This window comes from Pleurodeles waltl, chromosome 3_1, assembly GCF_031143425.1.
Source record: "Pleurodeles waltl isolate 20211129_DDA chromosome 3_1, aPleWal1.hap1.20221129, whole genome shotgun sequence".
NCBI lineage: Eukaryota > Metazoa > Chordata > Amphibia > Caudata > Salamandridae > Pleurodeles > Pleurodeles waltl.
Window position 1 is genome coordinate 1,378,654,941 of NC_090440.1, and position 22,103 is coordinate 1,378,677,043.

Sequence of the window (22,103 nt, forward strand, 5' to 3'; positions counted from 1 at the left end):
CTCTTAACTGATCAATGGGTCTGTCCTGGTGCACATAGGACTCGCCAAATCTCAGTTAAAGCTTCTTTTATTCATCTAACATTCACTCCAACTTGTTGACCAGGCCCGATCAACCTACTAAACCAGACAGATTACAACATATAACCAAGTGTCTCCTACACTTGTCAATATACTCCGGAGTATTAGACCACGCAGGATCCGTACATCACCAACAACCACGTGGACAATTTTTGAGCACAGAGCGCCACACACATATGAAGTTTGACGACTTCCCTACTCTCACACTTTGGAGTACGCACACTCCCACTAACCCTAAACTGGAGTACGCAGACCCCCTACTTTTACCTCTCATACATCATAATTCACCTGCGATTTTGCTTAAGCCTGTGCCAGCGCAATCTACTACTCTCATACTATCTCAAAACACGCCGAGAACACACTCAATCTTACCAACAGGATCCAGGATCTGGGAAAGTCATTTCTGGGTTTAAGAGGACATCATCTTTGCTACCATTGATATTTTAGAAAACAAAATTCAAACGTCATAAAAATCAAACAATTCTACTCAACTTTAAACTACTACCATAGCCACTAGTCACCACCTCACTAGTTCCCTAAGGAAACTAACCATCAAGCTGCTACCAAAAACTGCTAGCGCGCCTTGTTCTTAGTAAGTAAACTTACAAGGGGACACGTATAGGTCGATGAATCTTTTGGATCGCATAGAATATCCTAGTTAAGCGGTAACCAATGGAACATCAATAAACATCATAATTGACAAGTAAACACCATTAAGAAACTTTACCTAACAAGAAAAATACCATCACTCTCAAAAAGGTTAATCGTTTTTATTCCCTATTAGTTACAATTCTAATCAAAACCTTTATTTCAACTTTATTGTTAATCAAACTTTATTAGCATCATGAGCAACAATTTCACCAAGTGTTATTGATATGTGAAAGCAATCAACATAAGTCAGCAAATCCTTTAACATTGAATAATTCAGCAAGGCAAGTCAGTCTACCATCACCATTAATTCACCCTTGTCAGCCTACGTATCTCAAATTAGCATCAGCATGTGGGTCTTCATGCGAAAACAATTTAGTCAAAAATTATTAATTTGGAAAAATCTAAGAGAGAAAACATTTAGAAAAAAAACACAGCGCAGTTGGTACCTAGAAGAAAAAGCACACATTAGTCAGTCAACATTTTATAGCTACCTATCCAAGATAGATCAGCAACGAGTCAGTCTTCATCTCCAGGTCATCAGACATCAGCAAGTATCAGGTTCACAGAGAGTAAGCCCAATTATTAGCATTTCAGACAGCGTCTTCCGACGCCATCAACTTTCGCCTCTCTGCTCTCTATTCCCTTCTCATGTCATGACTTTTTATTAGGGTCTCTTAGTCCGTCCCACAAATTACTAATTGGTCAACCTCATTAGGGGTTATGATTCTAACCTATAGTTTTGGCTTACCACTTGTTTGCGTCGATTCAAGCATCAAATTCCATTATTATGATTGGTCCTTCTGTCGATGAGAACATCATCCGGCTCTTCAGGTAACAAAATTGTTGCCCACAGTCTTTTAGTCAGTGCTTCCATTGTTCAAGTCCTGGGAAAGTACATTTAGCCTACTCTACACATAATTGTATTAATTTGTTCTGATCGTCTCCTGTCAGCTGGTACATTGCAGACAATTCTAGCAGAGCTCATCTGAACTCTGTACAGTTCAATGTCCTTTTCTCCAGTTCCAGTCCTCGGCAGCTCATCGCGTCTTCACAGTTAAGCAACCAAGGCCCAGCGCCTACCAGGCCTCTAGTTCGGCTAAGTTAAGGATATGAAGCATCATAAAACATAGATTAGATCATCAATTGTGGCATATTAATACAACATTTTTATAATTCACATTATTTTAGTACATGTTAACATTCATGGTGACCACTCCCTGTGCTCAAATTTGATTCATTGCACATTATTTTCAATTATTAGTTTTGTTTGTCATTATTTCTCATTAGTATGTATACGCAAATCATTAGAATATTCTCATATTAGCATAGCTGCTTCAACACATGTTTGTTGGGCTAGTTATGGATTATAGCGCTAACTAAAACTAGCAAATTGTAATGATTTTTAAGTTTCGTTTTGTAACCATAGTTTCAATTCATCTGTGTTTTGGGGATTTTTTTTTAATAAACTAACATTACGATGTTATGCCAATTCTAATCATAACTTCACTTAACCAGTTCTGTGCCCAGGACGTAATGGTTACGTCCTGAGGCACACTGCTGCTGTGCCCAGGACGTAACCATTACGTCCTGGTCACAGAGCCCAGAGGGAGCGCTAGCGCTCCCTCTGTGGGGTTCCCCCCACTCCCCCAAGTCAGGGATGAAAGGGGAAGCCCTTCCCCTTCCACCCCCGACCCCCCCACCCCACCGTGATGTCAGCACGCGCTGACAATCACAGAGCCTCCCCCATCGCGCTGGAAGCTCGGCTTCCAGCATGATCGAAAGAGAAATGCTTTGCATTTCTCTTTCGATCACGTGGGGGAGGCCCAGAGAGGCTTCAAAGGGAAGGAAATGCATTTCCTTCCCTTTGAAGTCTCTCCAAGCATTTCAAAAGCCGGATTGCTTGCAATCCGGCTTTTGAAACGCCCACTAGACACCAGGGATGTTTTTTTTTTTTTTTAAATGGACATAAGGGAGCGACCCCTTGGGCAAGGGTCGCTCCCGGGGGGGGGGCATTTTTTGGGAAGGCCTTTTCTGCCCCCCCTGGGGGCAGAAACCTCTAGGCACCAGGGATCATTTTTTTTTTGTTTACTTTTTTGTTTTAGGTGTGGGGAGCGACCCCTTAGGCAAGGGTCGCTCCCCTAGGGGGCAAATTATATTTAGGCCATTTCTGCCCCCCCTGGGGCCGGCTGAGCCTGAGGCCAAAATCCACAGGTAGGCACTTTGCAAAAAACACCTCTGTTTTCTGTGAAAAAATTTGATGTGTCCACGTTGTGTTTTGGGCCATTTCTTTTCGTGGGCGCTAGGCCTACCCACACAAGTGAGGTACCATTTTTATCGAGAGACTTGGGGGAACGCTGGGTGGAAGAAAATTTGTGGCTCCTCTCAGATTCCAGAACTTTCTGTCACCGAAATGTGAGGAAAACTTGTTTTTTTAGCCAAATTCTGAGGTTTGCAAAGGATTCTGGGTAACAGAACCTGGTCAGAGCCCTACAAGTCACCCCATCTTGGATTCCCCTAGGTCTCTAGTTTTCAAAAAGGCACAGGTTTGGTAGGTTTCCCTAGGTGCCGGCTGAGCTGGAGGCCAAAATCTACAGGTAGGCACTTTGCAAAAAACACCTCTGTTTTCTTTTAAAAAATGTGATGTGTCCACGTTGCGTTTTGGGGCATTTCCTGTCGCGGGCGCTAGGCCTACCCACACAAGTGAGTTATCATTTTTATCGGGAAACTTGGGGGAACACTGGGTGGAAGGAAATTTGTGGCTCCTCTCTGATTCCAGAACTTTCTGTCACCAAAATTTGAGGAAAATTTGTTTTTTTAGCCAAAGTTTGAGGTTTGCAAAGGATTCTGGGTAACAGAACCTGGTCAGAGCCCCACAAGTCACCCCATCTTGGATTCCCCTAGGTCTCTAGTTTTAAAAAATGCACAGGTTTGGTAGGGTTCCCTAGGTGCCGGTTGAGCTAGAGGCCAAAATCTACAAGTAGGCACTTTGCAAAAAACACTTCTGTTTTCTTTAAAAAAAATTGGGGGCATATTTATACTCCGCATGTGCCAAAATTGCGTCGTTTTTTTTCGACGCAAATTCAACGCAAAACTAACGCAATATTTATACTTTGGCGTTAGACGCGTCTAGCGCCAAAGTAGGAGTAAAGAGCGTCATTTTTTTGCGTGAACGCCTTCCTTGCGTTAATGAGATGCAAGGTAGGCGTTCCCGCCCAAAAAAATGACTGCGACGCAAATGCGTCGTATTTATACTCCCGGGCAAAAATCACGCCCGGGAGTGGGCGGGTCAAAATACCCTGCATTTGCGCCGCTTTTTAACGCCTGGGTCAGGGCAGGCGTTAAGGGACCTGTGGGCTCAAAATGAGCCCACAGTTGCCCTCCCATGCCCCCAGGGACCCCCCCTGCCACCCTTGCCCACCCCAGGAGGACACCCAAGGATGGAGGGACCCACCCCAGGGACATTCAGGTAAGTTCAGGTAAGTATACATTTTTTTATTTTTATATTTTTTTTTTGGCATAGGGGGGCCTGATTTGTGCCCCCCTACATGCCACAATGCCCAATGACCATGCCCAGGGGACAGAAGTCCCCTGGGCATGGCCATTGGGCAAGGGGGCATGACTCCTGTCTTTACTAAGACAGGAGTCATGTAAATGGCGTCTGGGCGTCGTTAAAAATGGCGCAAATCGGGTGGAGGCGATTTTTTTGCGTCAACCTGACTTGCACCATTTTTAAGACGCCCTAACGCCATTTTTCCCTACGCCGGTGCTGCCTGGTGTACGTGGTTTTTTTCCACGCACACCAGGCAGCGCCGGTCTGCTTGCGCCGGCTAACGCCATTCAATAAATACGGCGCCCGCATGGTGCTTCAGAATGGCGTTAGCCGGCGCAAAAAATTTTTGACGCTAAACTGCGTTAGCGCAGTTTAGCGTCAAAAAGTATAAATACGGGCCTTGATGTGTCCACGTTGCGTTTTGGGGCGTTTCCTGTCACGGGAGCTAGGCCTACCCACACAAGTGAGGTATAATTTTTATCGTGAGACTTGGGGGAACATAGATTAGCAAAAAAAGTGTTATTGCCCCATGTCTTTCTCTACCTTTTTTCCTTCCAAATATAAGAGTGTGTGTAAAAAAGATATCTATTTGAGAAATGCCCTGTAATTCACATGCTAGTATGGTCACCCCGGAATTCAGAGATGTGAAAATAACCACTGCTCCTCAACAGCTTATCTTGTGCCCATTTTGGAAATACAAAGGTTTTCTTCATAGCTATTTTTCACTCTTTATATTTCAGCAAATTAATTGCTGTATACCCGGTATAGAATGAAGACACACTGCAGGGTGCAGCTCATTTATTGGCTCTGGGTATCTAGAGTTCTTGATGAACCTACAAGCCCTTTATATCCCTGCAACCAGAAGAGTCCAGCAGACGTAACGGTATATTGCTTTAAAAAATCTGACATTGCAGGAAAAAGTGACAGAGTAAAACGTAGAGAAAAATTGAAGTTTTTTTCACCTCAATTTAAATTTTTTTTTTTTAGTTGTTATTTTCTGTAGGAATCCTTTGTAGGATCTACACAAATTACCCCTTGCTGAATTCAGAATTTTGTCTACTTTTCAGAAATGTTTCGGTTTCTGGGATCCAGTATTGGTTTCACGCCCATTTCTGTCATTGACTGGAAGGAGGCTCAAAGCACAAAAAATCGTAAAAATGGGTTATCTCCCAGTAAAATGCCAAAATTGTGTTAAAAAATTTGGATTTTCTGATTCAAGTCTGCCTGTTCCTGAAAGCTGGGAAGCTGGTGATTTTAGCTCTGCAAATCCTTTGTTGATGCCGTTTTCAGGGGAAAAACCACAAGCCTTCTTCTGCAGCCCCTTTTTCCCATTTTTTTTAAAAAAACGAAATTTTTACTGCATTTTGGCTAATTTCTTGGCCTCCTTCTGGGGACCCTACAAAGTCTGGGTACCCCTAGAATCCCTAGGATGTTGGGAAAAAAGGACGCAAGTTTGGCGTGGGTAGCTTATGTGAACAAAAAGTTATGAGGGCCTAAGCGCGAACTGCCCCAAATAGCCAAAAAAAGGCTCGGCACAGGAGGGGGAAAAGGCCTGGCAGCGAAGGGGTTAAACTGTATCTTTTCTTTGAATGAGTTTTTATGATACCCATCTTCTTTGTAATGTTTCCTTTTCTGCTGCACACAGCCTCCAAGCCATTCAGCTCTACCTCCCTGGATAGCAGGACTAGGCCTTCTACAAAAATCTGCAGCCACCAATGAGTAGTTCTTTTTTTCAGATTTTTGGTGGTTCTCCCAATAACTTTTTTTTTGTGTGAGGGTTGGGGTTTGCTTGTTTTTTTTGCAATGTGGGTGACAAATCGCCAGTGATACACTTTTTAACATTATAAATATTATTGTGGATTTTTTTTAATGTATTGGGTGTGGTGTTCCTCCATAATTAAATTCCCATTTCTGGTATTTTTCTCCCCTCACCAGATGTTGATTTTGCAATTCATGCAACAGAGTGCAAAGATTGTGATGGCACCCTGACATTTCTTCCTTTCTGCCCCTCCAGAAAACGTGGGTATTCCTTTTGTGCTTCGACATGAAGTGGTGTTCCATTATTGAAGTCCTGAATGACTAAAATCCTCTTGCGCAAATACTGATTGCACAGATTGCATATCACCTTATGGGCATTTACAGCCCTTCGATATTCTTTTCCCCTTCTTCGTCTCTACAGTACAGAGAGAAGTTCCAGAAACCTCTCTGTAAAATATCTCAAACATTCTCCATGTTTCAAAATAGCACATACTCTGCGATCTATACAGGCGAATGTCTCATTATAAAATGGTGGACATATCTGATATTGCTGAAGGATAGGCACTTTTGAATTGGTGGAGACTCTCAGCTACTGAAAAGCTCAGAATGTTGTTTAACTTGGCGAACAGTCTAAAGACTCAACAGGGAGGGCATGGACCATAGAGTGAGCTCTGCCCTCCTTGCAATGCATGCCAGGTCCACGGACTGAAATTAAAGACAGCCTCGTATGAGAGGCCATGTTCATTGCATGATGGGGTGAGAGTTATGGTTAGTTTATCAAACCAAAACTGGTAAATGTTAGTGTTTTTTAGGTTTTGTTCTGTAACTATAACTGTATTATCACTGTGGTTTCTTTAGTGAATTTCTGAGATTTTTCTAAACATACATTCAGATGTCATACGCAAATCTAATCATAATATACCCCGACCCTCCAGTGAAAATACCCTTTTTACCTTTTGATTTCCATATAACTCTGGTTTCCATGGAACAATCCCCCCACATTTTGGCACTTCGTGGTATATGTAGTTAAGATCCGTCATTTCAAATTTTGTCCAGTTCAAGGGAGAAAAATTGAGCGGGAGTCGAATAAGATGTGTTACAATTTTACCTCCCATAGCAAATGTTATTTACTGCTGCAGCAAATGGTGTTTGAAGATCACTCTCCTCAGTCTTCCTTCCTCTGGGAGACCCCACCCGCACCAGGTTATCACTGATTGTGTCCCTTTATGGACATTTCACATCCTCCAGAGTTTGCAGACTGTTTTCTTCTCTCAGCATGCAGGATCGCTTCAAGGCACCTCAGGTCAGACAAAAAGCTTTTTCAAGCAAGGCGGCAAGATTTCAGGTGGCATCCCCTAGTCCCTGGGAAGCTGGCTGTCAGGCAGATGCCAAGTCTGGTTGCACAGCAATTCTCTAGGGACCACTTTCGTAGTCCTAGAAAACTTGAAATTGTAACAAGGGGGTCAGTGGTTTCCACTTTTATTCAGCAAAAGCAGAGAGGAGATGTGGGTCCACTGTCCAAACATTCAAAATGGATTTGGGGTGATTCTTCTTCTCGGTGTCATTTCCAGGCTGCTCTCTGGACAGAGCTTCTTTGTAGAATACGGTAGTCTCCAGACATAACCTTTGTGTAGAGCAGGATAGCCTCCAGAATGGATCAATCACAGCAGAGGCACAAAGGGATGTGAGCTTTCTGCACTTGGGTGCCATCAGCCACAGTGAACAAAGCCGGGGAAAACAGATTCTGGCCTCACCTAAGGGAGTCCCTTTAACCTTCAACAACAGAAACTGGAGGCTCACTTTCCACCTTGATCATCTACCAAATTGTAATTGTACAGGAAGATTTATTGGCAGCTCCTCTCAGGAAAGGGCCTAACAGAATTTCTAAAGAAATCTTGCCTCCTTTCTCTTCCAGCTTCAGGCATGTCACCAATATTACTTCCACTGCCTGAGAAAACAACCTCACTTCCATCTTGTGCAGAAGGGTGAACCATGGGCATCCAAAAGGGATCCCACAGACCTCCAATTCTCTGGTTCACTCTTACACTATATACCATATATGATGCAGGCAACATACACAAACACACACAATATACACTTGTGAGGTTAATACTAGAATTTAGGTTAGCACACTGAAGCTCTACTTTCCACAAGTGAGTCAGGAGGCCTCCACTCAAGTGTCACAGAGAAAAGGTCTGACCACATTTATGGATTCACAAAACTCAGTATGCTGTCAAAGTTGCTTTATCTTCTACATCCATTATATGGATACATGACATTCCAGGTCATATGATATGTGCAGTGCCTCACTTACGTCAAGGGTCAGGCTTAGACCTCTGCACACACTTGATTACTGTGAGGCTAGGGTTAAAATTAAAAAAACAGGCTACTATACACTTTCGTGCACTGAGGACAGGGTGACACAACTGTATACCATGCATGTGACATTTCTGCACAAAACTACATTCCACTACAATGGGGAGGGGGTCTGAAACTCACTTTCTCAGTTTGTATGAGACCATTTAAGACACATATCCTGTACATAAGTGGCTTGTCCATTACTAGTTCACTAACACTGCAGTATTCCTTAGAACACCTTCATATAAAAGTATTTAGGTTGTTCCTTACAGTGTGATTCCAGCTCAGTACACATTCTCTCTGACTTTGCCAAGCCAGTTTTGATTTAGAAACTAATGGTTGCGTCTACTATTCTCCTACTATAGTTTCACACACTTATAGCGTTACCCGTGGATGAAGATTTTTAAAGAGGGAGGTCTGTGGTTCCTCTTAGAAAAACACAAGAGAGGGAACTTCTGAGATCTATGTATAGCGGGAACTCCACAACGAGGCAGACTTTGAATATGATGAGGACTGGTAGAGAGAGTCATTGGAGTTCTCTACTTGTCTTATGTCAAGCTTTCTGAAAGTCTTGATCGGTTGGGCAGTAATATAAATAGGATACTCTTCTCTAAAAAAAATGGTACTACACCGATTTAACTATATTTAAGTGGGAGGTACTTTAATTAAAGAATATAAAAGTTATAATTAGTGTTACATGCTTAATTCACTTAAAATTAAATAAGGGTTAGTGACAGAGTATTTTACAAAAATACAAACAATCTACCCGAGGGCTAAGACAGTGGTTCTTAACCTGAGGTGCACGAAGCCTCTTCAGGGAGTCCCTGACTGTTTTGCAAAATTACATTGTATCAAAATTAATACATTAAAATTAATAAAGCAAAACTGAACATTTTAAAACATTTCCAAATTTGATTGAGAATTGAACTAAACATACCAATATTTGTACATTTGTTTTGTGTATACATGATTGTATTTTTATGTATTGTTTTGAGACTTAAATCATAGCAATTGCTTAAGCTGAGGGTGCCAGGCTTTTACTAATGACTCAGCGAGGTCCCAGGATTCCAGAAATGTTTCAGTAGGGGGTCCACATCAGTCAAAATGCTATGAACCGCTAGGTTAGAGAGCAATATGTCAAAGGTTCATATACACCGAGTCGAGCTTTATTGTTAACTGGTTTCTGTATGCTTTCTTGTCTTGAGATCCCTCTTTCCTTTTTTCACTTTATTTATTTATTTGTACCTCTTTTGTTCTCTCTTTCTTGTTCTTCAGTTGATAGGCATTTTCCTGAACTGGTAGGTAAGAGTTGGTTTGCAACCTGACATTTAGGTATGAGTTTCTAACTTTGTAGTCTTTCTCGGTTTTGTACACTTTATAATAACAAAACTAAGGCCCTCATTATGAACATGGCGGTCCGTACCGCCATGCCTGCAGTGGCGGAGATCACCGCCACCGGCATGGCGGTCCAGACTGCCATATAATTCACAGGGGGAGACCGCCAAAGGCGGAACTCCGCCACCACTAGGCAGCCACTGCCAGGCAGCCTGGTGATGGCAGAGTTCCTTATCCGGCAGGGCAGCGGTACAAGCAGCGCTGCCCGCTGGATAATGAACCTGTTTTCCCCCAGCCTTTCCCAGGAGATTTAGGCACCAGGGAAAGGCTGGCAGAATGGGGGCCCCTGCACTGCCCATGCACTTGGCATGGGCAGAACAGGGGCCCCAGTGCACAGCACCGTCGTGCATTTCACTGCCCGATTTACGGCCAGTGATATGCACGAATGGTGCAGCAGCACCCGCCGCATTCCTACATTGCCAACGGCAATGTACAGGCCGAGCATTCCGCTGGGCCGGCTGGGAGAAACACTGTTTCCGCCCGCCGGCCCAGCGGAATGTTGTTTATTGGGCTGGCGGGGTCTTCAACGTGCTGGCGGTCGTTGTTTCTACCGCCAGCACTGAACTCGCCAGGATTTCCTGCCAAGTTCGTAATGAGGGCTTAAATAAATTAAATATTACTCTGGAATTAGCAAAAAGAAGTTAGAATAAAGAGAAGGAATGTAAAAGAAGACAAAAAAACACTACTGCTCTGAAACAGCAATCCTAACTATTCATTGTAGAATTCAATCACGTTCCCATCTAACTAGCTCAGAAATGGTAGGAACCAACCACAGACTGCCTTATTACAATGTTTAGCCGATTGTTTATTTGCCTAGCCATTATCTCCTTCATTCCACCCTTTCCCTGTAAAGTCCATCCGCACAACAGAGCATGGTGTGACTGTTGTAGGGGCCATACACGTGCTCTGTTCTTCCTCTGACCACTGCAACAACTTTGGCGTGTTGGAACCGAGCCCTCTGGTGGATCCATTGGGATAGGGTCCTAACAACGGAAGCACACACAATATACACTTGTGATGTTAATACGAGGATTTGAGTTAGTACACTGAAGCTGAACTTTCCCCTGGGGAGCCAGGAGGCCTCCACTAAAGTGTCATAGATAAAAAGGTCTGACCACAATTATGAATTCACAAAACTCTGGGAGAGTTCCTTGCAGGAACACACCGCCAAGGTAAAAGACTTCAAATCTTGGGACCTAATTGGCATAGCCAGGCTGAAAAATATTGGGGAAGGGAGTCACATTCACCCATTCTCATACCTGGTAGAGATCTACAGCTGTACCTTAAGACTTTACTGATTGTTTGGTAAATAACAGCTCAGACCCCCATGGAGGCACTTTGGGACAGGTGGGTGCAAGATGTTGGGCCTCTAGATAATTGACCAGAAGCAAGGATGGCCTCATGGATACTTGCGGTCTCCACTAAACTTAACCTCATTCAACTGAAGTACTTATATAGGGTCTACTGTAGCTTATGGAGGCTCAGTAAAAGGGATGAGGGTCTCGACAATTGTCTTAGATGTAAAATGGAACCTGGACCTTTTTTCCACAGAGTGTGAATATGCCCTGTTATACAGAGATATTGGTCCTGTGTGCATTTGATCATCCCACAGGTGATAGACATGACTATTGTTGCAGACCCTAGAAAGACACTTTGGGGGCTCATTGATGAGTGGGTGGGGCCAACGGGACATCAGAACCTTGGTGGTGCTTGGACTCTTTCTAGCCAAATGGGATATCACACAATACTGCCGTTTTGCGAGCTCCCCAATGCGAGAATGGACCTAGGGGATGAACTGGTATGCCATAATTGAAAAATGTGTTTACAAATCTAGGGGTTGTCCCTAGAAAACACACACAAATATGGGGTATGTGGTTAAACTACTCTACCACGACAGATGTCTAGATGTTACTTCTTTTTGGTAAACATGTGTTGCTCGCTTTGTACTACTTCAAACGGTGTTGTGATGCCCGTTTTCTGGACTTAAGGCTTACAAATAAAAAACACTATTGTAAAAGGAAATCCCATCCAGGTGCTGAAGCATGGCAGGATTGACATCCTCTCCGGTCTGAGGACTTTGATAGAGGCACTACGCACTTGTGAAAGCCTCCCCAGGGCCTGAAGGTGCATCTGCTGTCTCTCCTCGCTCTCGCTCTGCTAACGATCACGTTCATCTATTCCAGTCCTCTCCATTGATGAGTTACCCTTCAGGCCACTCCCTTTCTTTTTGTCCTTCCTCCATATTAGCATTTGAGTCTCCTTCCTGGTGGGGAGATATGAGTCCTTCTGTTTTTGTCTTTAAAGTGTTTCCAGTTTTTAATCTCTTCTCCCTATCTTGTGCTTTCCCTACAGGTTGCATCAGGAAGAGGTTCACTTGGGAACTGAAAACTTTCCTAACTATCATGACGGAAAGTTTCAATTCTATTAAGGACACAGGCGCAAGGATTAGGCAGTCCTTTCTTCACTTTTATTAATTACAGCAAGTTCAAAGTTCAAACCCAAAGAACATTACAAATACTTACATGATGCCCAAGGTGTGTAGTCATAGAAACCAGTAAACTAATCATGTCCACGTCCGAATGTCCATATAAATGTCAAACGGAACAGTCCTTCCTCTTCTTCACTGTAGGACGTTAAATTCAAGCGACCTCAATCCATTTTTCAAATCACCTCCTGGAAGATAAGGAAAATGTCAGAGTTCCAGACTTGAACCATGTGGGGACTAATCATAAACCATGTTTATCCTTAAACAACGTCAATAGGGAGAAATGTCATCATAATCACATACTGCTATTGACAGTTCACTAACCATGAAGACCATAAGCATCCAAGAACATTTGTCAAAATAAATATCTGAGAGGCTCTAGAATAGCATAAGAAACAATTTATTTTGCATATAAGGATAAAGTATGTAATACCTATAAGTGTGGATTCCCTGAATCACTGTGTGTCCTGTGAACACACCCTCTGTACCGTAATACAAGGGGGGAATACTGTCCCAGTATTAGGGAGGGATTATCCTCGCCTCCCTAGCCTTAATAGAATTGAAACTTTCCTTCACGATAGTTAGGACATTTTTCATTCTAGGTCAGGACCGGAGGCGAGGATTATGCAAGTTCAAAGCTTACTTACCACCAATGATGCAGCTTCATGTATAGGTTTGAAACAGAATTTCTTAAAAACAGATTCCGATGACCAATCAGCCGCATTCATGATATCTTCCAATCTACCACCTACCTGTATGGCTTTAGAAGCCATCGCTTCCATTGTAAAATGAGCTCCAAAATGATAGGTATCTATGCCTGCTTCCATCACGATCCATCTAACCCACCTGGCAATAGTAGGAGCAGCTACTGTCCTGTATGGTTTTTTTAATGGTGATCAGTAACTGTCACTCTCCCGGAGGTATAATCTCCTCCATCACTTCCTCATACGTTTTAAGACATCTTACTACACACACCTTAGGATGTGAGTCAAAACTGAGATAAGATACCAACCTGATATTCGTCTTAGCCATCCTGAAAATAGTAAATGTAACCCCTTTAGGATTGAAAACCCTTGCCGAAATGTATAGGGTATGGACATCTAAGACCCTTTCGCAAGATACAAGACACAGAATCATTGCCAGTTTTGCCAAAATGTATTTTCTGGATAGGCATTGATTATCCTGTCACTATGAAATAAAGTTAAGTACCTTATTGACATCCCATAACTTAATGTATCTGGGCTCTGGTGGTCTAGACAGTCTGACCCCATTGAGATGTTTACTCACCCATGGATGTTCACCAACTGGTAAATTGTTGGCTTGATTGTGTCCTGCTGAAATGGCTGATCGAAAGGAGTTAATCGTGTAGTATGCTAAGCCAGACATGTACAGCTCTGCCAAAAAGTTAACAATGAGTGTGAAGGGTGCCCCCACAGGATCCACTTTGCTCTCCAAACACCAACGGGCCCATTGATTCCAGGCTGATTCATATCTCTTAATCGTGACCGGTGCCCAACATTGTCTGATAAGAGCATTAGCATCTTGTGAAAGATGGATGTCTTGCCAAAGCCCTCTGAAATCCTCCATGCCATGAGACTGAGTTGTCCATGTGTCACTAGATGGTGCGAGCATCCAGCTGGTACTGAACGATCCTCACGGAGGCTGGTAGCTTTAAAGATGCCATCCAGGAAAGCTCCAGAAGAGTAGGGAACCATGCTTGTGCTCTCTAAATCGGCACAATTAATACCAGAGATGCTATCTGTTTCCTGACCTGAGCTGCTACCCTGGGAATCTGGAGGAAAGGCATATCCCGGGTCCCTAGACCATTCCTGCAGGAATGCATCCACCGCTTCCACTCCCAGGTCCAGTCTCCAAATGAAGTACCTGGGAAGCTGTGCATTCAATCTGGATCCAAACAGGTCTACTTTGCAGGGTCCCCGTCGTTCCATCAGAGATTGGAAAATCGAAGGATCCAGTTGCCAATCGCTGGAGTCCCGGAGATAGCAGTAATTCCAATCTGCCACCTTGCTGTGCATCTCCGGTAGGTACTCTGCCATCACCGAGATCTGTTTCTGAAGACAGAAGTGCCAGAAGTCCTTGGCCAGTTCCGCCAGAGCTCTGGAACAGGTGTCCCCTAGTCTTTTGATGTACTGGACCGCCGACGTATTGTCCATTCTCAACAGGATCGGATAGCAAATGAGCCCGCTAGGAGTTCCAGTCAACTGATGTGCAGGTTTAACTCCTCTGGTGTCCATTGACCCCCATGGAGATCTGTCCACACCTGGCTCCCCTGCCTAGTCTGCTGGCATCAGAATCTATGACCATGTCAGGGAGGGAACCGAAGATTGCACTCCCGTGCCAGGGCTCCATGTGTTCCAACCACCAATGTATCTCCAATCTCTGGCCTCTGGGGATACCTCCACCAGTTCTGAATACGTGAGCCCCTTCCTGAGATGTGATGCTTTCAAATGTTGGTGGGCCTTGTAATGACGTGAGCCCAGGAAGATAGCCTATATTTACGAAGATAGGAGTCCCACTATCCTCGCTATCTACCAAAGGGAGATCCTGTCCCCCCTGATCACCCTTGAAAGTTCCTTCTTGATCTTGGAGATCATCCCATCTGGGAGTTTCAACATAGGTGATACAATGTCTACTAGGAATCCCAGGAGGATTGTGGATTGTGACAGAAGAAGAATTGACTTTTCCCTGTTGATGATGAACCCGAGATCCTGTAGCAAGGCAATAATCATGTTCACGTAGTTGAGCAGCTGTGTACGTTATTGGTCCATCAGGAGGATTTTGTCGAGATAAATTATTGACCTGATGCCCTGAGTCCTTAGGGTCTCCATGACCCATTTCTGCAACTTTGTGAAGCACCACGGTGCTGGTGATAGGCCAAATAGTAGGCATTGAAACTCGTACACTTGGTCCTGCCACTGAAACTGCAAACAACAGTGATGTGGCGGGAAGATAGGGACTGTTATGGATGCATACTTGAGGTCCAGTCAGACCAGCCAGTCTCCCTGGATTAAAAAATCCCTGAGGAGATGGATACCCTCCATCTTGATGTGACGGTAGACTATCCACTTGTTGAGCTGTTTGAGATTTATCACAGGACGGAATCCCTTGTCCTTCTTTTCAACAAGGAAAATGTTGCACAAGAAGCCCCTTGGGTGAAGGGTTGTTTGGATAATGGCCTCTTTGCAAAGAAGTTGCTGTATTTCTGTCTGTATCAGTTGTGACTCCTGCAAATTGAATCGAAGGGGACGAGGTCTCACTTGCTGAGTCAGGGAACCATAACATTCTATGTGGAAACCTTTGATTGTCTCCAACATCCTAGGGTCAAATGTAATCCGTTCCCAATACTTTATCAATAGTTTCAGTCTCCCTCCAAGATTTCGAGGGGAAAAAAAGGGTAGTGCTTTTCACCACCTCCTCCTTTAGCATTGGTGCTTCCTCTTGCGGATCGGAAGGATCTGCCCCTACTGGCAACTTGGTTGGGGAAGAAGGCACTTTGTCTTCTGTCGCTCCAGCCGTTGTTGCGGCAGGCCTGAGCTCTGGAGGGGCCTGGCTGAAAGGAACAGCCGGAGGAGCGACCTCTGCCTCTTCCGGCCCCATGGAAAACCTTCACAGGGGAGATCTTTCTCATAGACGATTGTGCGTTGTCAAGCGCTGAGAAGGTCGCCACAAACTTCCCGAGCTCCTTTACAAAAGGGTCCCCAAAAAGATTGCCTTGTGCAATCGCACCCGCCTCTGAACTTGATACATTCCCCAGTTTGGGATCAATTCTAATTAGTAGGGACCGGCATATCTCCACGGAGATAGCGCAATTAGCGTTTCCGAGCAGACAAACTGCTCATTGTGCCCTCCCCGCTACTATGTCTGTTTGCATGGGCACCCCGGATTGCCTTGATGCTTCTGCCAATTTGATAATTTTTGTGAGTTGGCATAGGATATCAAGGAGTTTATCCTGGCAAGCTCACCAGGAGCGACTGATCCCCTTCTTGGGGTCGTGCATATATTTGGTGAAGAATGTGCATAACTTGGGGTCAATTGAGTGGGTGGCTGCCACCTTGTCCTCTAGTGTGGATCTGGGGCACTCCGTGCGTAGCGGGCTCTTGCTTCCTTGTCTAAGGGGTGTCAAATTGCTTTGGCAACGTAAGTCGCTACCTTGGGATCTGGGACCCATTCGGAACACCTGGGATGGTAGATGTCCTTGGGGTCAAACTTATCGGAATCCTCTGGCCCAAATCACGCCCCTCATCCGATGAGCTCCTTCATCAGAGTCACCCCCCCCCCCAGAATGGAGAGATCCCAGAAAGGGATCTTCATCCAGGGCGGCTGTGCCGCCACGCTCTCCGGGCATTACATCCTGCTGGCAGGGTGTGTTTCTCAGTGCTCGTGCACTTTTACGGAAGGCCTCTCTCAGTTTGTCAAAGCATACCGGGTGCCCTGAGTTACGCTGAACTGGCCTAGAGAAGGAAAAGTTGGTATAGTCACTGGATCCGGCTCCTAAATCCCATAAAATGCACGGTGTCTTAGAAACCTGGTCCATCGACTTGTCCACCCTATCCTGCAGGGGTGCGAGAGCCTTAGCAACCACCTGCAAAAGGAGTCTGTCAACCCCTGTGGGTAGGTGGTGTTGGAGGGGGCCATACCTCCTCTGCTGCCAGGGAGGGGGCACAGGCATGGTCCTCAAAGGATTCGATAAAGATATGACCACCAATCATGGAAGAAGCTGCAAGGGAAAACTTTATTCTTATTCCCAAAGGAATGTAAAATGTGGTGGGAGCACCAGATACTTGCCCAGAATTTGATACAAAGGGCACTCTCCTTGCTGTGCTCCATGTTACTTATTTATGCCCACACAACAATTCTTGCCCCAGCCTGGCGTTTTTTTAGGTATTAGCACCTGCTATGTCTTCCCACCAGGAGATAGATTTGCAGGTCTAGCCTGCTCCTACCACGATGGCGGTGTCCGAGAGGGTTGGGAGGGGCCGAAATTGATCGATGACCGCAAGGGCACGGTCTTATCTATACCTACATGCGCCGGCAATTTGTCAGACGCTCTGGCGAAGCGGTGCTGAACAAATTGCTGAGCGTCTGACCGAACGTGAGCATAGCGTGAAAGAATGCCCCTAGCTGCCCCGCGTGTAATCACAGAATGCACTTGGGTTAAAGCCTGCCAGGCATCTTCAACAGCTTAACAGAGGAGAAAAACATTAGTCAATAAAATATCAGTGCAATGCGACAAGTCACCAGGCAATCCCCGGGCAACCCCAAACACAAAGGAACATTAAGGAAGCAAGGACTTAACTGTTGGGTCAGCAGTGAAGAAAGAGGACAGACTGCTCCTGTATGACATTTGTATGGACATTCGGAGGTGGACATGATTGGTTTACTGGTTTCTATGACTACGCTCTGGGCGTCATGGGAGTTGGAGTATTTGTAATGTTTTTTGAGTTTGAACTTTGACCTTGCTGTAATTAATAAAAGTGAAGAAAGGACTCCATAATCCTCGCCTCCGGTCCTGACATAGAATCAGGTAAGTCTATTTTATTTTCTCTCCTTTTGTTACAGTCTCCCGATTCCTAAAAGTCTCTATGGTTGTTTGGAAGAAGTCCCCAGACACAACCGCCTGAGACAAATCCTTCTTGTCAACGAGTGCTACTTTGAAACCCCCATTCAAACACAGCAGTGTTTGTTCTCATTAAAGAAAAAAATCTGTTATAATCCCCATACTGCCAGGTACAATCCCGATTTATCTGGTATCTCCCAAGTGAGAGAAATATATATATTATTAGCTGTCAGTTCTTTATTTCATAGAACCTGCTGGTACATTCATGCTTGAATGCACCCTGTTCCACATAACTAACTCTGCTGAAAAAAAAATGTTTTACAGCTCATCCAAACCTGCCCATGATTCCTCCATCTAAGAAACCCAATAAACACCACAAGAAGAATAGTAATATGGTCATAACTTACATCTGAGCCCCCATGTGTGCCGCGAGCCCCAGTCGCCTCAGATTATTTCATCATTTCCCCTGGCATCCTTGTCCCTTGTATACCTCCCTTTCCATACGTTTACAGTGATCCATGCCTGTCTCCCAATAGTGGTGTGTGTGGGGGGAGGTGGGGAGGAAGTCCCACTACCCCACTTTTGGGCAATGTCCCTTTTTGCCACCATGCGTCCCAGGTTCACTGGAATCTTCTGGTACTGTCATATCTGTTGTTCCCCATATGCCCAGTATCTCCAGACTGGGCTGTAACTCCAGGGGCTACCGGTATCTTCCTCTAGTGAGCCCTGTATCTTCTCCCAGAAGGATCACAGATGGGGACAGCATAGTGTATGTAGTAGTGTGCCCTCATCCCACAGCCCCTGAGACAATCTGCACTCTCCATCCTACCAATTCTGTGTGGTTAAGGCTGTGTGTAATATGTTTGGTGGAGGATTTTAAGTTGAACCGGGTTGTAACATGCCTTTAACTCTACCTTTGTGGGGAATCCCAGTCTCCATCATATATCTCCCACAGGTCCAGCTCCCATCTATCCTCCAGATTTAGAAGAGGAGGCATGTCTATTCCTAATTATTGTGCCATATGTCAATGAGATTAGTTTACTATCCACCCATCCATCCAACAGTCTTTTTTCTAATGAGGAGGTTTCCTGGGTCTCCTCCTGTGAAACACATTCCTTAACAGCATGTCTCAACTGCCCATAATGTTAGCCATTGTGACTCTGGCATCTAGTATTCCTTTCTCAGGAAGTCGAATGGTAGTACCCTAGGATCTAGCCTACCCCCATAGAATGCATGCAGATAGCTCGGCTCGCCCATACCTAACATGTCTTGACAGAAAGTGGGGTCCTCATAGTCCACACATGCCCAGTCATTTACCACGCCAACCTGTGTTTCATCATAGTATTTTTGGGTGCATGATAGGGAAAGAACCCCCTCGTCTTTGGATCTTTGGAGGACCCTCAAGACAATGTGGGGTTGTCCACCTGCCCAGAGAGGTGTTCTCATGAGCACATCCACTTTGGTGAACAGAGCATCTGGGATTTTATATGGGCTATTTCGAAGAATATACAACAGTCGGGGAAGGTCCACCATCTTAAACATTGCTGCCTTTCCCAGTGATGAGAGGCAATGTATACCAGTGTCTGACCTCCAGTTTTAGCCTCTCTTAGCATGGGTTCCAGATTTGCCTTGTAGTGCAAATTGGAATCCTGAATTTTCCAAATTCCAAGGTATTTAAACCACTTCTTATCCACTCTGAGTAGAATAGGTAGCACACCTTCCGGTTCCCAGTCACGTGTTGGCAGGGCCACTAGAATTATTAAGCAGGAGTGGGCCAAATTATGCAGTGGGGTTAAGTAAATTTTGCGGCAAAAAAAGCGAAATTATGCAGCATAATGTGGCACATTTTGCAATAGCATTACTTCTTTATTTCATCATTTTAAATTTGATAACACCTCATTAGTACCAGCTTGACACCAGAATATAGCAATAAGCAACTGAAAAGTGACCAGTCCAGCTGTGAAAATGGACTTTGATGGCATGGCAGCGCATACGCTATATTTTTAGTAACGTTTGAAGCGTTTGAGCTAGAAACTATATTTTTGGTTAAAATCTGCAGATTATGAGGCAGTTGATAAAGTATGTTGCAAATCTCTAATTGTCTCTAAATGTGATAATCGCTGCAGCCGCACAATCACTTAATTCCAGTGTCCCTGCCTATCGGGAACAATAAGGATTTCTCCCAATTTATGGCAAATCCACTATGTTTGCCAAATGTGCTAAAGATATCCGGGACAGTGTTTGTTCTGGTTTTGTTCAGTACAACAGAATATCATCGTCATAAAGTGATATACGCTCTTCCGATTCCAGTGCCTCCCTGCCACCTTCTGATCTGTGCATCTATCCACCACCATGCCGCCAATGCGTCTATTACTAGTGCGAACAGGTGAAAGTTAGAATCCCTGTCTCGTGCATCTCTGTGCCAGCAACTCCTAGGAGGGATGGCCATTTACCTTCACTCTGCCTTTTGGCCTTTCATAGCGCATTTCGGGCCTTAGCCCATCTTGGCCAGGATATCAAACATGTATGGCCATTCCACAAAGTCAAAGGTGTTGTTAGCATCAAGCGAGCAAATAATTTGATCCTCACTCGAAGCCTCCTTCGCAGTCAACTTGTTATACATCCTCATCAGGTTCAGACTGGTCGAGCGATCCGGCATGAACCCAGCTTGGTCTGGGTGCACTAAATCATTACCATTGCTCGTAGTCATGTTGCCAGGACTTTTGCCAGGATTGTGATATCTGCATTGGGCAACTAAATCGACAGATAAGACTTGCACCGTTCATGGCGTTTCCCTGCCTTCGCTATCAGAAGAACTGTCCTTGTCTATATATCCTCCAGCAGTTCCCCGTCTTTAGTGCTGCCATATAGGCAGCATGAAGAGGCTCCGCTGTTGCCTTGCTCAGCTTACAGAACAGCTCAGATGGTAAACCGTTCAGGCCCGAGCCTTTCCCGTCTGCATCTGTCCCGTGGCCAGTGACATCTCCTCAACCGAGATGGCTGCCTCTAAGTCTCTCGTCTGTTGTGATGCAAGTCCCCTCGTCAGACAGTCCTCAACAACGGCCAATACATCCTCCTGAGTGACCTGCACCTAGGTGCTATAGAACAATTCCATATACCCCGCAAAGACTTCTGCTATGTGCTGGCTATCTCTCACCATTTCCCCTGACCCAGCCAGGAGTTCCCGTACCTTGCTACCTATCAAAGTCAATAATTTGCCAGCGCTATTACCAGCTTTGTATATATGTTTCTGTTTATCTAGGTTTTTACCTCATATCTAGCAAGTCCATATCAGTTTTCAAGTGGGGTGTGTCGGAAGTCACATAATCCCTTTGGCAGTTCCCTTTCCAGGGCAGTCATCCTACTCAGTCTTTCCCTCCTGTTGTCTATCTCTCCAGTAATAACTCTTCAGATCAGAGCTTTATACGATTCCCACAACATTATCAGACTTTGCACCGTTCCCTTGTTGTCCTCAAAGCAAAGCTTGGTGGCCTTGTCTAGTCACTTGACCTCTTTGCCTATTTAAGAGATGCTAAATCTCCATCTTCCGGGTTCCTCTTTCCCTCTGTTTACCAGTGGTCAGAGTCAAGGGCAAAGGTGAGTGATCACTAATCCCCATGGCCAGATATTCCGTTTCTATAAACCTATTCAGGGTGCAAGCGGGGGTAAAAAAAAAAAAATGAATCTAGCGTTCATGTTGTCTGCATTCAAATAGTGTGAGTAACCCCCTCTCAAACATGTGAAGTGCTCTCCAAACAGCACACATCACATTTGCCTGAATACATCCCTCCAATGTCCTCATGTCACCTCTCCCTCTGTCCTCTTCCTCATTGTATCTAGCTGTGCATCCAGTGTGAGATTAAAGTCCCCCCCCAATATAAATGTGAGTGCAGGGGGAACTCTCATTAAGATATTCCCCAACTTATGGAGTGTTTCAGATTTAAGGCGACCATATGCATTTATCAACAGCTTAACCTCACTTTCACGTTTCCCCAATAATGCCACATAACACCCAATGGCATCCGGCCAGGTGCAGGACACTTGGAACCGCAAGGTCCTCCAAAGAAGGATAGTTGCACCCCTTGATCCCGAAGTGAACTGTGCATTTTAGGCCAATTTGTTTTTACCCTTCCCCATGCAAACAGTGCTGCCAGCCCGTGAGATGTGTTTCCTGCAGGAACACTATGGCCCTCATTACAACCCTGGTGGTCGGTGATAAAGATGCGGTAATACCACCAACAGGCCGGTGG

The 22,103-nt window shown here is 44.8% G+C and overlaps 1 long non-coding RNA gene across 1 annotated transcript in view; it reads right to left on the reverse strand.

Annotated features, from left to right (window-relative positions):
* Positions 1 to 833: 833 nt before the first annotated feature.
* LOC138285220 (uncharacterized) overlaps positions 834 to 22,103 on the reverse strand; it is a 69,008-nt gene continuing 47,738 nt past the window's right edge. The window contains exons 2-3 of the long non-coding RNA XR_011201543.1: positions 12,313 to 12,463; positions 834 to 1,825 (exon numbers count right to left, since the gene is read on the reverse strand). This is a non-coding gene — a long non-coding RNA (uncharacterized lncRNA). The remainder of the gene's footprint in view (positions 1,826 to 12,312; positions 12,464 to 22,103) is intronic.